This window comes from Mya arenaria, chromosome 9, assembly GCF_026914265.1.
Source record: "Mya arenaria isolate MELC-2E11 chromosome 9, ASM2691426v1".
Lineage (NCBI taxonomy): Eukaryota > Metazoa > Mollusca > Bivalvia > Myida > Myidae > Mya > Mya arenaria.
In genome coordinates this window covers 37386039-37400041 of record NC_069130.1, presented here as the reverse complement: position 1 = coordinate 37400041, position 14003 = coordinate 37386039, and the positions used below count along the sequence as shown (strand labels likewise).

Here is a 14003-nt window from a genome sequence, read left to right as displayed (position 1 = left end):
ATTGCCTGTTTATGTTATTACATGTCTGTTGTAACGATATGTTACCGTGACAAAATAAAAAGTGAATGTGTGTGTGTGTGTGAGATATATTATCGGGTTACCTGGCAGTTTGTGTAATTGTTGTTTTGCTTATTTGATGTTAGCTAAAGTCGATAAAGAATCCTTATTTTAAATGATATTCCTATGTTTTTATCAAACATCAGCTCTTCTTTTGTTGAAATAATGTAAAATCAAGTGAAATTAAACAACTTATTTTCTATCAGTTTTTATCAAAACAATGCAACATGTGTGCCTTTTGATAAAAACTGACAGAAATCATGTAACAAGTGTCAATTAGACTGTTGAGATGAAAGGTGGCTTTTCATTAAACTATATTATTTATCAAATCAGAGAGCATATAACAAATTAAGAGCTCTTTACTTTGTGTTAAAAACATGTTTAAAAAAGGATTAATATTAAATTTAAGGTGACAGTAAATTGTTTGGTACAGAAGAGGATTAAAATAACTTATAAAAAATGCTGTTCTCTGTCATGCCCTACCTACATGTTTAAAAATATGACTTAAACTCTGTACACAAAATGTTTTAGAATCACTTTCTTTTATGTTGCAGTGCATACTCAGAATTAAGAATTAAATATTGTATAAGGTCAAGTTGGCCATCTCAGGCTAACTTTAAGCACATTATGTTAAATAGAAACCATAAACAGGTTACCAATCTTACAAAATTTGTTTTCTATGCTATGAAACTAAGAAATGAAAAGTTACAAGAATTAGCTGCTTCTTAATAAATCAAAATTTTACGTGTAGAGTATTTTAATATAGAACAGTAAAATTATAATGTTAATCATGTAAATACTAAAGAATTTTTTGCTTAATGTTGTATCACTTGATTAAAATTATTTATATTTGCTTGTATGTTTATTGTTTGTCATGTTATTTGTACGTCTTGGCCCTAATTTATGGTTATATTTATAAATGGCCCAAGGCAAATTTGCCGATATGCCAATAAATCTGATTAATTGATATTTATTAAAATGATAATGTATTTATTTTTGATGATTGCCAAAAGTTAACATGTTTATAAAATGAACTTAAACAGTTAAAGTTAATGCATTTGCCCTTTGATCAAATGTAAACAAATCTGTCTATTTGGCAATTGGAAAAAATGAAAACTTATCATATATATTTGTTCCATTTTCTATTAGTCTGATAGTCATAATTTCAGATAAACAGCAGATATTGTATCCAATTTTAGAGGAAGCTGAGCCCATTAAATGGTCTCTGAAATATATATATATATATATATATATATATATATATATATATATATATATATATATATATATATATATATATATATATATATATATATAGATATATATATATTCCTATTAAGTATTCTGTTTTGTAATGAGTGCTTTTATTATGCAATATAACAGTGTCTGACAAAATGTTTATATGAAAGTGTTGAAAGGGGTGAAATAAGTGATTTGGCACCTGAGTGCTACATGTATACAATGTAGCTATGATGAAAAATCCCCTGATATGTGACCCAAATCCCCTGGCATTCTGAACAAAACTCTCTGGGGAGTGTACATGTATGTTTTAGTATGTTAATTTACAATTAAATCAACTCTTGTTATTGCAGATGACTTTGCCTGGAAGGAAAGCATCACAAAAAGATATTGCCCTTCACTGGGGTGGGAAAAAAGATCCAAAAGGCTTTGCAATAAAATTTTATGGTTTTAAAGGTATGTGGTAACATCAATTCATCATATTGAAGTATAACAGATATCATAAATTATTTAAATGTTCATTGTGAAATCTATAGGGCAAACTGGTATTCACTAATTGAGCTAAAATCAAAACAACTGACACTGAGAGATCTTGTCTCTGGCCAAATGTGGGCCAATATGTTTCAAACTTCTCCACATGATGTCATCTATATTTTATGACATATAGACTAAATCTTAAGGTTTTTAAGTTATGGCACAAATGACAGGCATCCTACTGATAAGCAATATTTGATTATTGACATCCTACTATTCAGTATTCTTGGTTAATCTAAACAACATATCATATAATGCTTAAAAACATGATGAAATAAATTCCGAAAGTGTTATTAATTATTTTTATATGGGAGTAAGATAACAATTAACATGACGCTGCCTGTCAGTCAAACTAGCTGATCAGTCAGCGTCCATATTAGGCATGGCTTATCAGTTGCCGGTGCTATCTGCCATGTCCTCCGACGATCATCACATATCAACAGTAGTGTTATATATATTTAACACAAATTATGTCTCATAATTAAGTGATAGTAAAGAGAGTTTAAGTAATCCGAAATACTGACATTTTCCCTTAATACTGCTAAAATTATAATTGATAACAAGGGACTGTTTAGTAGACTAATTCAATTCTCAAAATGTCTTAACGTAAACGTACATAATATACATATATTTCCGTTTTAATAGCCTTAAAATAAGAAATATCATGATGTGAACTAGTGTACAATATTGATGATTTCTTGCGATTTAGTTTGATTTTGAAATTTGTCTCCTTATTGCGGGAAAAGTTTTAAATCTGAAGCATTTACATTTGCTTTTAAGTTTGTTTGATATATTAGTGAAAAAGGCACCTCTGTTTATGTGAGTCATATTTTTTTATTAAATTTAATTAAGGTCACAAAAAGTATATACGTATAGATAAAACAAAATCATATTTAAAAATGACGCAAATCAAAGTAAAAACCTTTGCATTTATAATGACTATGGTTGTTTCAAAATTTCTATGCTGATTGTTGGAACAGTTTTGCATTTCATTTAATACAGAAATTTATTCATTGAAAGAAACAATAAGGTAGTTATATAAATAATGATAATAATGCATTGCACTTGTATAAAACAGGTGATTCTGAATCGAGAAAGGAAGAAAAACAGCAAAGTCCATTGAGTTTTGACAATGGATCTATACAAACATCTTTTTTTTGTTGATCAGATAGGAAATAAATACACGTTTTGTTTCCCTTTATTTGAGTTTTAAAAAAGAGACTGTTATTGTACTGTAACAAAATTCCGATGTTATTTAGAAATAAATTATTAGTCTAGACATTTTTCTACCTGAATTATACGTTGCATACAATAAATAATAATGAACTTATTTAATGTTATTCTTGCTTTTATTGCTATGTTTTACCATGTTCCATGCATTTTTTATCTGATTGTCATTGATAACTTTTGCATTATTATCGTCTGCTTCTGGGTATTTGTCGGAGGTCCCTAATAAAGAGGTCATGTGACACTGTATGTGTAGCCTTATCGCTATGGGCTTGGTCTCAATTGGTATTGGCCCTTGCTTCAATGTATAAAATGTTACGACATTTTGGCGTGAAAATTAACGCACACAATTCTGTCGTTGTCTGCACTTACACTGCATTATTCCTATTTTGGCAGTATGATTAATTTATCAGCTGCTCTTCTAAAAGCCAGTTTAAAAGATTTCATAAGCCATACATAATGTTCCTTCTGTTTGCTTTATATAAACACTGACATTTGGCAATACTCTAAACCATAATAACCATGACATATTTTCAGAAAATCTAAAAATAGTAACAACCGTCAAGTGTTTGTCTTCATCGTATCTTTCATTGTTTTTGACTGAAAATGCAAGGGATTTAGAAATTCTGCCACTTATTGGACCCAAATCCACCTTGCTGACATTGGCAGAGGTGTACATGTCTGACGATTAAAACACATCATAGGGTGCAAAAATGGTTTTTCCCTTTCTAAATAAAGACATTCTACTGACTGGTTTAAACATTGATCGAAAGGCTATACGAAATGCGCCGAAATTCGGTTAACAGTCCATGTTGTCCGGAACTGCTCGGCCATCTTCGGCAAGCTTTACAATGAGTGTTTACCGGTGATAATCAGCTTCTTGACATCACGTTTTACGCAAGTTTAAGCGTAATAAAAAAATTATGCTCAATTAACTGATGTGATATTTACTTTCTTCTAGTAGTCCGACGGACTATTGACTTAAAATGTCTTTTAGTCCCACCAAAAATCTGGTAGTCTCAGACTACCGGACTACCGTTAGTGTCGAACCCTGCTGTATTTATAAGCATTTATGGTTTTCGACTACAAAGTGAAAAACAGTAGAGTCATTGCCTTTTCCATATGTAGGGTCAGGTAACCCGAACCAAATGCATTTTTTAGGCCTAACCTGATGTATATAAAGAACCTTTTCTCTAGTTCCCACAACTCTTACAATCTGACCCATTCTCCTAGTAAAATGTAGAATAATTATTTCACAATTTGGAGAAAAAAGTCCCAATTAAAGTTTTAAAAAATATTTTTACCTGAAATGGACTAATGGTTGACATTTAACATCCTTATGAATTGAGTGATATTAATTTTTTTTTTATCACCTTCAGAGATCAGAATTTGACATTTACGGTCATGATTTTTGGCAATAGATAAATATTTACACTTTCATTGATTTATATTTTGAACAGCCATTTCATGAAATGGTCATTTGAAGGGGAAAAGAAACTAATATTTTAATAATTTCTTAAATTGCAGGAGACAAAAAGTATTGTTCTTTTAACTGTAAAATGTTCAATTTTTTAGGTAAAGCATTTCTCAAAATGGCATACATGTAATTCACGACAAAAATTCAATGTCTACGGTCTTTTTCCCACAATGGGTAGAAAAATGCCTGATAATGTGTGTAACTTGGTGAGTACCTGAATCAGAACAGTACATAGATATGGCACATCCATTATAAAAGCTTTTTTCAGATCATGATCATTTAATTAGTAATGATTTTAATCAATAAAGGCACTTGCAGTAGATTCATTAGTTCCAAAGAACACGATTCTCCACTTAGTATTTCAAATACTGCTATTTCAAAGACTTTTCATAATCAAATGTCAATACATGACACATGGCCCAAGGAATGACTTCATGCTTGCCACAATCACAGAATATTGATACAGCCTGAATTATTTTACTTAAATTGTCAAATTTTACTGACAAAAATGCAAGCTGGGAATACAAGAATTATTAATTTACTGAAACAAAACAGGTAGCAATAATGTTTAAAAATTACATGAAATAAATAACAAATAAAAACTGTTCCATATTTACATGTAGGTACTCTTAGGACAAAAAATGGCAGTTCTTGACTGTGCGGTTAGTAAATTACTTTTCATGTAGACTTGTGGTATCTTAAAAAAATATCATTTATATTAACCAGCTGGTCTTGAATCCATGTATGATAATGGAAAATTTTGTAGTATAACTAAAATATTTCAAAAATAGTGCCAAAAGTGTTCTGATTGAGGTACTTGGGCCTAAAAAAAAAATTGTTTGGTTAGGGTTACATCCTTTTCAAAAATAGGTAGGGTAGGTAGGCTTTTTATTTTTTTTTGTATTAGGCTTTATATAAGAATGTCATTTTCATCATTGGAGAATGGTGTTAAAGTTATCTTCTATATAAGCAATTAAGGATTTAAACTACATATTGAAAAGCAAAAAAAAGAAGAGAATTTTTTTTTTTTTTTTTTTTAGTTTTTCATTTTTTTTCCAACAGACTATAAAAACGTTAAGGTCGGCGCCTATTCCGTAGGTAGGGTCGGGTAACCCGAACCAAATGTATTTTTTTTTTTAGGCCTTGGCGGTAAGCACAGGCTAATTTTCACAGTAACACTTTCCAATCGACTAAATACTAAAACAGAAAAAGGCATCAGAGCAAAACATTAACTGTCATGTACTGGACTTTCTTTGAATGACTCAGCAAATGATATCACACATTCACCTGGGAAGGAGTTTTTTTAACCGATTATTTCTTGATTTTCATGATGTTTACTACTTAATTAACCAAGTTAGAAAACTTATTTGCATAAACTTTTATTGTGCATCATATTTGCATGCTTGTGGGCAGAAAATTATGTCTGCCCATTAATACTACAGTATATATATAGATATACAGGAATTGAAATTTCGGCCATTTTTATATTCCAAGATGGCTTTGTCATGCTAAGGACTAAGGAATTAAATTCTGACTAATAAGCATGAAGATTATTTAGGAAAAAATCATTATATTATCATATCTGAATTATCACTGTTCCATAAGCACTTTCATGACAAGCTGTTTTTAAAGCCAAGAAGTAGTTTTACACTGACTTTTGAAAATGAATGCTACTCAACTTGATAAAGGGCAAGTCTGGAGCAATTAACTTTTATAGTTTTTATAAACTTGCCCTAAAATAATGTCATTATCTGTCTGTCTGTTTATCCATTTATCGAAACTTTATCATAACACCAACAAAAGTTGAACGTAGTGTGTTGTGTTTATAATGCCTCAACAGTGCAACAGTGCATACCATGTTGTTGGGCCCAGATCTGTTAGTGATTTGTCTAGCTGTAACATCCTCACCAAGGCGACCAGGGTTCGATTTTCGGCCTGGGCGCCTTTGAGTTTGGTAAGTGGTCACCAAGCCGGACAAGTGGGTTTTCTCCGGGTACCCTGGTTTCCCCCACAACACAAGATGACACTCTCGTGAAACATTATGCCAACGAGAGTGACTTAGTATAAGCTATCATAGCATCCTTCACAATCGTTGTAAAATATATTATGGTTAAAATTAAAGTAACATTTGAGATTTTAAAGGGTAGGTCCTATATATTTTAGATGAGCAACCAGCAGACGCAGAATCCTCCAACTGGTATACTATCAAGTGAAGTGACTCAGACCAACTAGCAGAAGCAGTATCCTCCAAAATGGTATACTATTGAGTGAAGCGCCCAGACTTACCCTGCAGGGCAACAAGCAGAATCAGTATCCTCCAAACCTGTATATGATTGAGTGAAGTGACCCAGACCTACCCCGCAGAGCAACCAGCAGAAGCAGAATCCTCCAAAATGGTATACGATGGAGTGAAGCGATCCAGAATTACCCAGTCCCCAAAGGTATATTGTTGCTTACACATTCCTCTATCAAAAGGTGTCAGTTGTAAATACTGCCATTAAAATTTTGAAGTGAAATATAATTTCTCAATTATCTTTTTCTCAAATTATTTGTATATTTCTTTGGAAAAAGTCATAACAATCAAACTACATTTGACATCAGTTAGCCTAACTGTACACTGTGGCCGGAGCTTGCAGGTTCATGGTACACTGGCCATGTTTCTAGATAGATTTGTTCTAGAATCTGGGAATCAATAATTGTGCATTTTGGGATATTGAAATAATTAAAGAATCTTAACTGTCTGTTTTGTCAAAATAAAACCCACCATTGTTATTCCAGTTGTTAACATTATGCTGCATGAAAGTTTTGCTATGTTTTTTGCAGATGATGATGGCGATAACTCGATAAGAGATCCAACTTTGATGGAAACTGTAATAGGGGAGAGACCAGCATAGATGGTGAACCAATATCAAAGGATTCTACACAATAAAAGAAACAAAGGTGGTCTGAAGAAGAAAACAAGATCTTCATACCAATCTTTAAAGCATGTCTAACGGACAAACACATACCAACTCTTACCGCATAAGGCTTGCAGCTGGGAAAATACCTGAAAGGACAATAGCTCAAATAAAGAAGAGAGTTCACAACAGGCAAACAAGCTTGGTCATTGAATTTGTGTTAAAGGTTTGGTCTCCAGGCTACTTAGTTGAGATGTCTAGGGTCATCAACACCTTTTTTCTTTTAAAGGGACTGTACACCAGATTGGCACCAATTTTCGTAACGAATCTCAGGACAATTATCTAATAGAATGTGTTACCCTTTGATACCATAATTGTAAAAAAATGTACCAAAATGTAAAAAAAAAAATGTGTAGGAGACCGAGTTCGAACAAGTGTCGCCAAAATTGAAGTCCAGCGTCGTATTCACTGAGCTTCGATGGCTTATTTTAATCAGGTGACATAAGTAAGCTAAACAATTAACTCTGTAATATCAGGTGATAACACCGACTAGCCAATCAAGCATAAGGAATGAATTTTACTAGGTAGATATACCCAGTAATCTTTTTTAATGGAAAAATACCTAATAACTGCTAAACTTGAATAAATTTTAAACTATGTAGTACTTCAGTTAGTAAGTTTCAATACATTGTACACATTAATACCAAATTTGTGACAGTCTTCGACAATAATTATTGTTTTTTTTTCTTGCAAATTGATGATCTGGTGCACAGTTGCTTTGAAGAACCATCAGTGTGAATAGGACTGCTTCGAAATTGAACATGAATTGTTCATTAAGCTTCTGTGTTATAAACATGATCTAAAGACATTTAATATTTTAATGCCCCCACTTATCAGGATAATGGATTACCTGTGAATAGACTTAGTTTGGTTGGAAATTATTAAGAACTGCTGTGATCATTTCCTGAGATCACATGAGGCAAGTGGGGGCATCCGGGTCATATCGACACAATTCTAGTTACTTTCACAAGATGTTTTACTTAAAGCTGCACTCTTACAGATATAATGTTTTTTTACAACTTTTTTTATTTTTTGTCTTGGAATGAGTTTTTTTTTTGCGTAAATACAATGTATCTGCAAACCAGCATTAAAAGACTGATGACAAAAGATGAGTTTGCAGGTTTTCATATTTTATCTCCAAAACTGATGTTTTATGCATTTTTTTTAAACCATTAGTACATGCTGAATTTGCTTGTTGTAAATGTTACTTCTACAGTTTAAAAGGATTTTGTTGAAAATTGCATACCAGGGGTTAGTTGTCAGATGTTTGTGCTTTTTGCTCCATTTTTGAAATTATATAATTGCTTGATTATAATCAGAAGTCTGTAAGTTCATCAACAGATGCCAGAAAATCAAGATTTCAATTCTACTGGGCACCCTAGGTTCAGTGTGAAATAGTTTTGTAAAATACATATGGGTACTTACAAAAACTTTTATTGAATTTTGTACGTCAGACAACATTTCCTCTTCTGTTGGATATAAGCAGAAAGAAATGTTTGGGAAATATACCTGTTGAATTGGAACTTTACCACCTAAGTGTACCTCATCCTGATCTCCTTAGGCTTAAGTTAAATAATTTCATGCCAGTTTTTTTTTAATTTTCGGATTAAAAAAAAACCAACTCAACTTTTGAAAATATCCTGATGAAAGAACTACCCCACTACTAGTAGACAATCAGTCAGTGTTGTAAGTAACGGTTTGAATTTTCATTCAGTCATTTTTCATATATATGTACTTATATAATAAGGAAATCTTGTGAAAGCAACTTCTCAAGTTTATGAAGAATTTTGTTGAAGCTTGTCCACACTATCAGTCATTATATGTATTTGAGCTGCATTTTCTGTTGGACTCTTCGATCAGGGGTTGCAACCCTTTGTTATTTGCTTTATACATTCTTGTGTAGGCAACCCTTCCCACTTTGTTTAAACATGCTTATACATGTATGCTTAAACATGCTTATTAGACTTTGAACAGAACATGGCATGTGCATCAGGGAACAGATTCCCGATTCTGATTTTATATTGAATTTGTGATATACAACTCTCAAAAAAGTATTAGCGGGACCATTTTTGGTGCTCTTCTTGAAACTTAATAAGAGTGTTTGTAAAATCTAGGTCAAGTACATTATTCCATGAACTGAGGTGGACAAAATATATATTCGAAGACTTGACAGGTCTCATTTTTGTGTGATCTTTAATAAATTGGTGACAAAAAACTTCGTAGGAAAGTTCAGGCCATGGCCATTATATTTTGTTGCATTTTTGTTTGCTTGAATGTATGGAAGGAGAGCTACCGGTATACTCACATTTAAGATGCTTTCTCAGTAAATACTTAATGTAATGCATTGAAACTTTAGACAAGTGTTCACGTGCATCAGGACAGATAACTATTTTTTTGCTTATAATGCAAGTAACTGTCCCATTATTATTCATTTAAAAAATCTGATTAAGATTTTCTTGTTAAGGTTACATCAATTTCAATCTGGTATGGTTTTTTGTTAACTGTAAATGTTCTTGATTGATTAATCAAAATTGAAATCAATGCAGGCATCATTTTCATCCAATTTTATATTGATCTAAAACAGTTTTACAAAATATTTCGATAATTATTTTCAGAAGTTGCTGAAAAGTAGAGCATGCTAATGTTTTGTTCATTGTTCCCGTGTCGTCTGAGACACAAAGAAAAAAAACTTAAACATAAATGTATGTGGTTAAATATAAGTTGTATATTTCATTGTGTTTCATTATTGTCTTTAGCTTGACTTTTCGAAGAATAGGTGGGCTATACTACACGCCCCAGCGTCGGCGTCCGGTTAAAGTTTTAGGGCAAGTTGGGATTTTCACTTATAAGTCCAATACCCTACATTCAATTGACTTAATACTTCACATAGTTGTTCAGGGCCATCACATGATGAGGTTAGATAACTCCATATTATTCTTTACACAGAGTATGGCCCCTGATTGACTATGGAACTTAGGTTAAAGTTTTAGAGCAAGTTGGAATATTTATTAATAACTTCTATATCCTTTGTTCAATTGACTTAATACTTCACACAGTTGTTTATGACCATCACACAATGAGGTTACATAACTCCATATTATCCTGAATACAAGTTATGGCCCCTGATTGACTTAGGTTAAAGTTTAAGTGCAGGTTAAAGTTTTAGGGCAAGTTGGGATTTTCACTTAAAACTACAATACCATTCATTCAATTGACTATATACTTCACACAGATGTTCAGAGCCATCACATAATGAGGTTGGATAACTCCATATGATCTTTTATACAAATTGTGCCCCCTGATTGACTATGAAACTTAGGTTTAAGTTTTAGGGTGGTTGGAATATTGTTTTATAACTTCTATACCCTTCATTCAATTGACTTAATACTTCACACAATTGTTCAGGACCATCACCCAATGAGGTTACATAATTCCATATCCTTAATTCAAGTTATGGCCCCTGATTGACTTGGGTTAAAGTTTTAGGCAAGTAAAAGTTATTGTATTCTAAGTCAAAGTGGCGTAGTCATGGTGAAAAAAGAATGTGTTAACTCTTTCCTGAATCGAGAATAAAGCTGTGTCCTCCAAATTAGGGAATTATTTGGTTTGCTGTTACAACATACCACTAGTTAATGAACATTGATGTCGATGAAGGCAAGATGTTGGAGGTTAAAACATGTGTTTGACATGTAGAAATGCATTTTTGTTGCTTTTTAACAAATTTTGCCTTGCTCAAGATGTCATTGACCCCAGTTTCAAATTGCTTGACAATTTAACTAGATTTCTGGACCCTTAATTTCTTTACACCGTAGGTTAAAATTTGTAGTAAGTGTTAAAGCTGCATTCGCAGATATACCGTTCTTACAACTTATTTATCTTTATCTTGGAAAGAGCAAATTTTTGCAAAATGTATTAATGGTGGCATTTAAATTTATCATCATAATCTAAACTGAGATGGCCTGGGCCAAATAAAGTTTAATCATTCATCTTTTAGACCTTACTAGCGGAACTTTAATGAACTTGAAAACCTAACTGTGTGACACGTTGTAAAACAATATATATGAAAATTGTACATTACAAACAGCGATATTTTCTCGCAACTTGGGCCAAGCATAGTAATTTCTCACACCTGTGGTCAAAAGTGATCTTGAGACACAGTCATGAAGCAATTTACTTGCAAATATTGCAACGGTTGAAGTCTTCTTTGTTAAGTAATGTTTTTGCTAATTAGTGTCACCCCAATTGAAAGAGCAAAAAGGTTCTGAGACACCTCTTTAGAAATGCATAACTCCCCGATGCCAGGTAGGTTGACAAGCGGTCAGCATCAAATACTAGCCGGCGACTTACCGACTAGTCACATCGGTCAGACTCATCGTGGTTACTCGAACCTAGGACCTCCTGCTCTCAAAGCAAAGGCCTTAAACCACAACACTGCCGTGATTCATTCTTAATGAAAATATAACAATCCTTAGATTCTACGTGGACGCAGACAGACTGTTTACACAACGTATGCACTGGAAAGAGTTACTGGAGGAAATATGGCTTATCAGTTGGGTTATCTGTGACATGTTCAAATACAGAGCAATGCAACCGGGGTAATGCTGACCACAGGCTTCGTAAAGTGGTCAAGGTACTCACAAAGAAGCAGATATTGTTTTATATTTCTATAACTGGTTTTACATTCTTATCAAAGGAGAATGAAAATAATAAAAACGTACTCATTATACTTTTTCATCATTCGAAATTTTGTTTATTCGGAATTAACTACGAGTCAGATTGAATCTGCGTTTTAGATATACCTTTAGCATGTATCGCAAAATCGGGGAACTATTGTGCGTGAATAGATGCATAGTATATCTGTGATAGGATTTATATGTTTCATTGAACCACCCCAGAACGAAATGGCAGATATCAACGTTGTTTTTACGTGACAGACGTTATTCAGTAAAATGTATTCGTAGTCCGTCGCCGGTGGCCTAGTTATTACAGCATCCGCCTGGGGAATGTGGGTTTACGGGTTCGATCCCCAGCTTCGACTCTCTAAAGTGATTAAACTGGTATTAACCAAAACGTTCTTATATTACTCCTTGAAGTGCTTTTTAGGATAAAAATATAATATAAGCCTTTTGAATGGTGCACTAAATGTATAAGCCACCTGTTACGGTGCCACAGATTGACATGCTTATATATATATATATATATATATATATATATATATATATATATATATATATATATATATATATATATATATATATATTTATTTATTTAAACTGATATATATATATATATATATATATATATATATATATATTTATATATATATATATATATATATATATATCAGTTTAAATTGATACACCATAAACTGTTTGCCACATTGGTTTGACAAAATCCAATTTGTTGCACTGGCTATGGCATGATTGTTTTTAAATCTTACCATCTTTCTGTAAATTTCTCATCACCAAATATTGAGTTTATTTCATTATAAGGTCTTTACTATTCTTTAGGACATTTATATTCAATATATTTAAACATTTTTGGATTTAATAATCATATAAATAAAGGTGATGCATAAATAAGATTGCTGATAAATTCCTTTGTGTAATTATCATGATATCAATTGTGCTAAATACTGACACTAACTACTACGCATGTCAGAAAAACGTGATCCATTAAATTGCCATTTCATGTTCAAAACACAAGGAGGGATCAAAAAAGATAATTTGGATATCTCTGTAAAGAACTCCTTGTAATTACCGCTATGGTTTTGGGTTTGTTTGGCTACGTCAAAGTGTTAAAAACTTTAATGAACATTTAATGTCTCTGAACAACGGTTTCTCCAATGCAAAAGGCAATACTTGTTCAGAAATATCAGAAACTCGTCCTCTATGACATGTACACACATGTTAAATACATATTAAATCCAGGAACATACAAGTTATTCAGTTTACCCATTAATGTGAGAAAATCGATTGCGAGATTTCGATGTTCTAGTCATCAATTCTATATTGAATCTGATGGTTATTTATTGATTCCAAGAGAGGTAGTCGTCTGTTATTCTGATACTCAATGTGTAAAAACTGAGTACCATGTATTTTTTAAATGTCATAGATATAGACAAGAAAAACAACTATAAATGTATGTTTTTAGTACAATGGTATATATAGTAAATCCATAACATGTGCAATCTTATGCAATTTTTAAGCGAATAAATAAATACGCTTTTTTATGTTAATGTTATTATGAAACAAAATAAGAAGACATATTGATTATTGTTTGATAGAAAAAACCAGTTGATTTTGAATTTTGAGGTTTTGGGGGTTTTGAAGTTTGATGAAGTTTTATGGGTTGGGGGTATTTTTTTAACAAATTAAAATTACAGTGTTGTTGTTTCTGTTGTTTATTATAATTTAACTTGATTGAAATATGTCATATTCTTTATCAATATATCAACATGTTAAAAATAAAACAATGAATCGGTTTTTACAGCAAAAATATCAGTTTTGAGA

At 32.1% G+C, this 14003-nt stretch overlaps 1 long non-coding RNA gene across 1 annotated transcript; it reads left to right on the top strand.

The window, feature by feature from the left end:
* Positions 1-1656: 1656 nt before the first annotated feature.
* On the top strand, positions 1657-10182 carry LOC128202987 (uncharacterized). The gene is made up of 3 exons (XR_008255836.1): positions 1657-1752; positions 6698-6975; positions 7358-10182. It is a non-coding gene; the product is annotated as an uncharacterized LOC128202987 (long non-coding RNA).
* The last annotated feature ends 3821 nt before the right edge of the window (positions 10183-14003 follow it).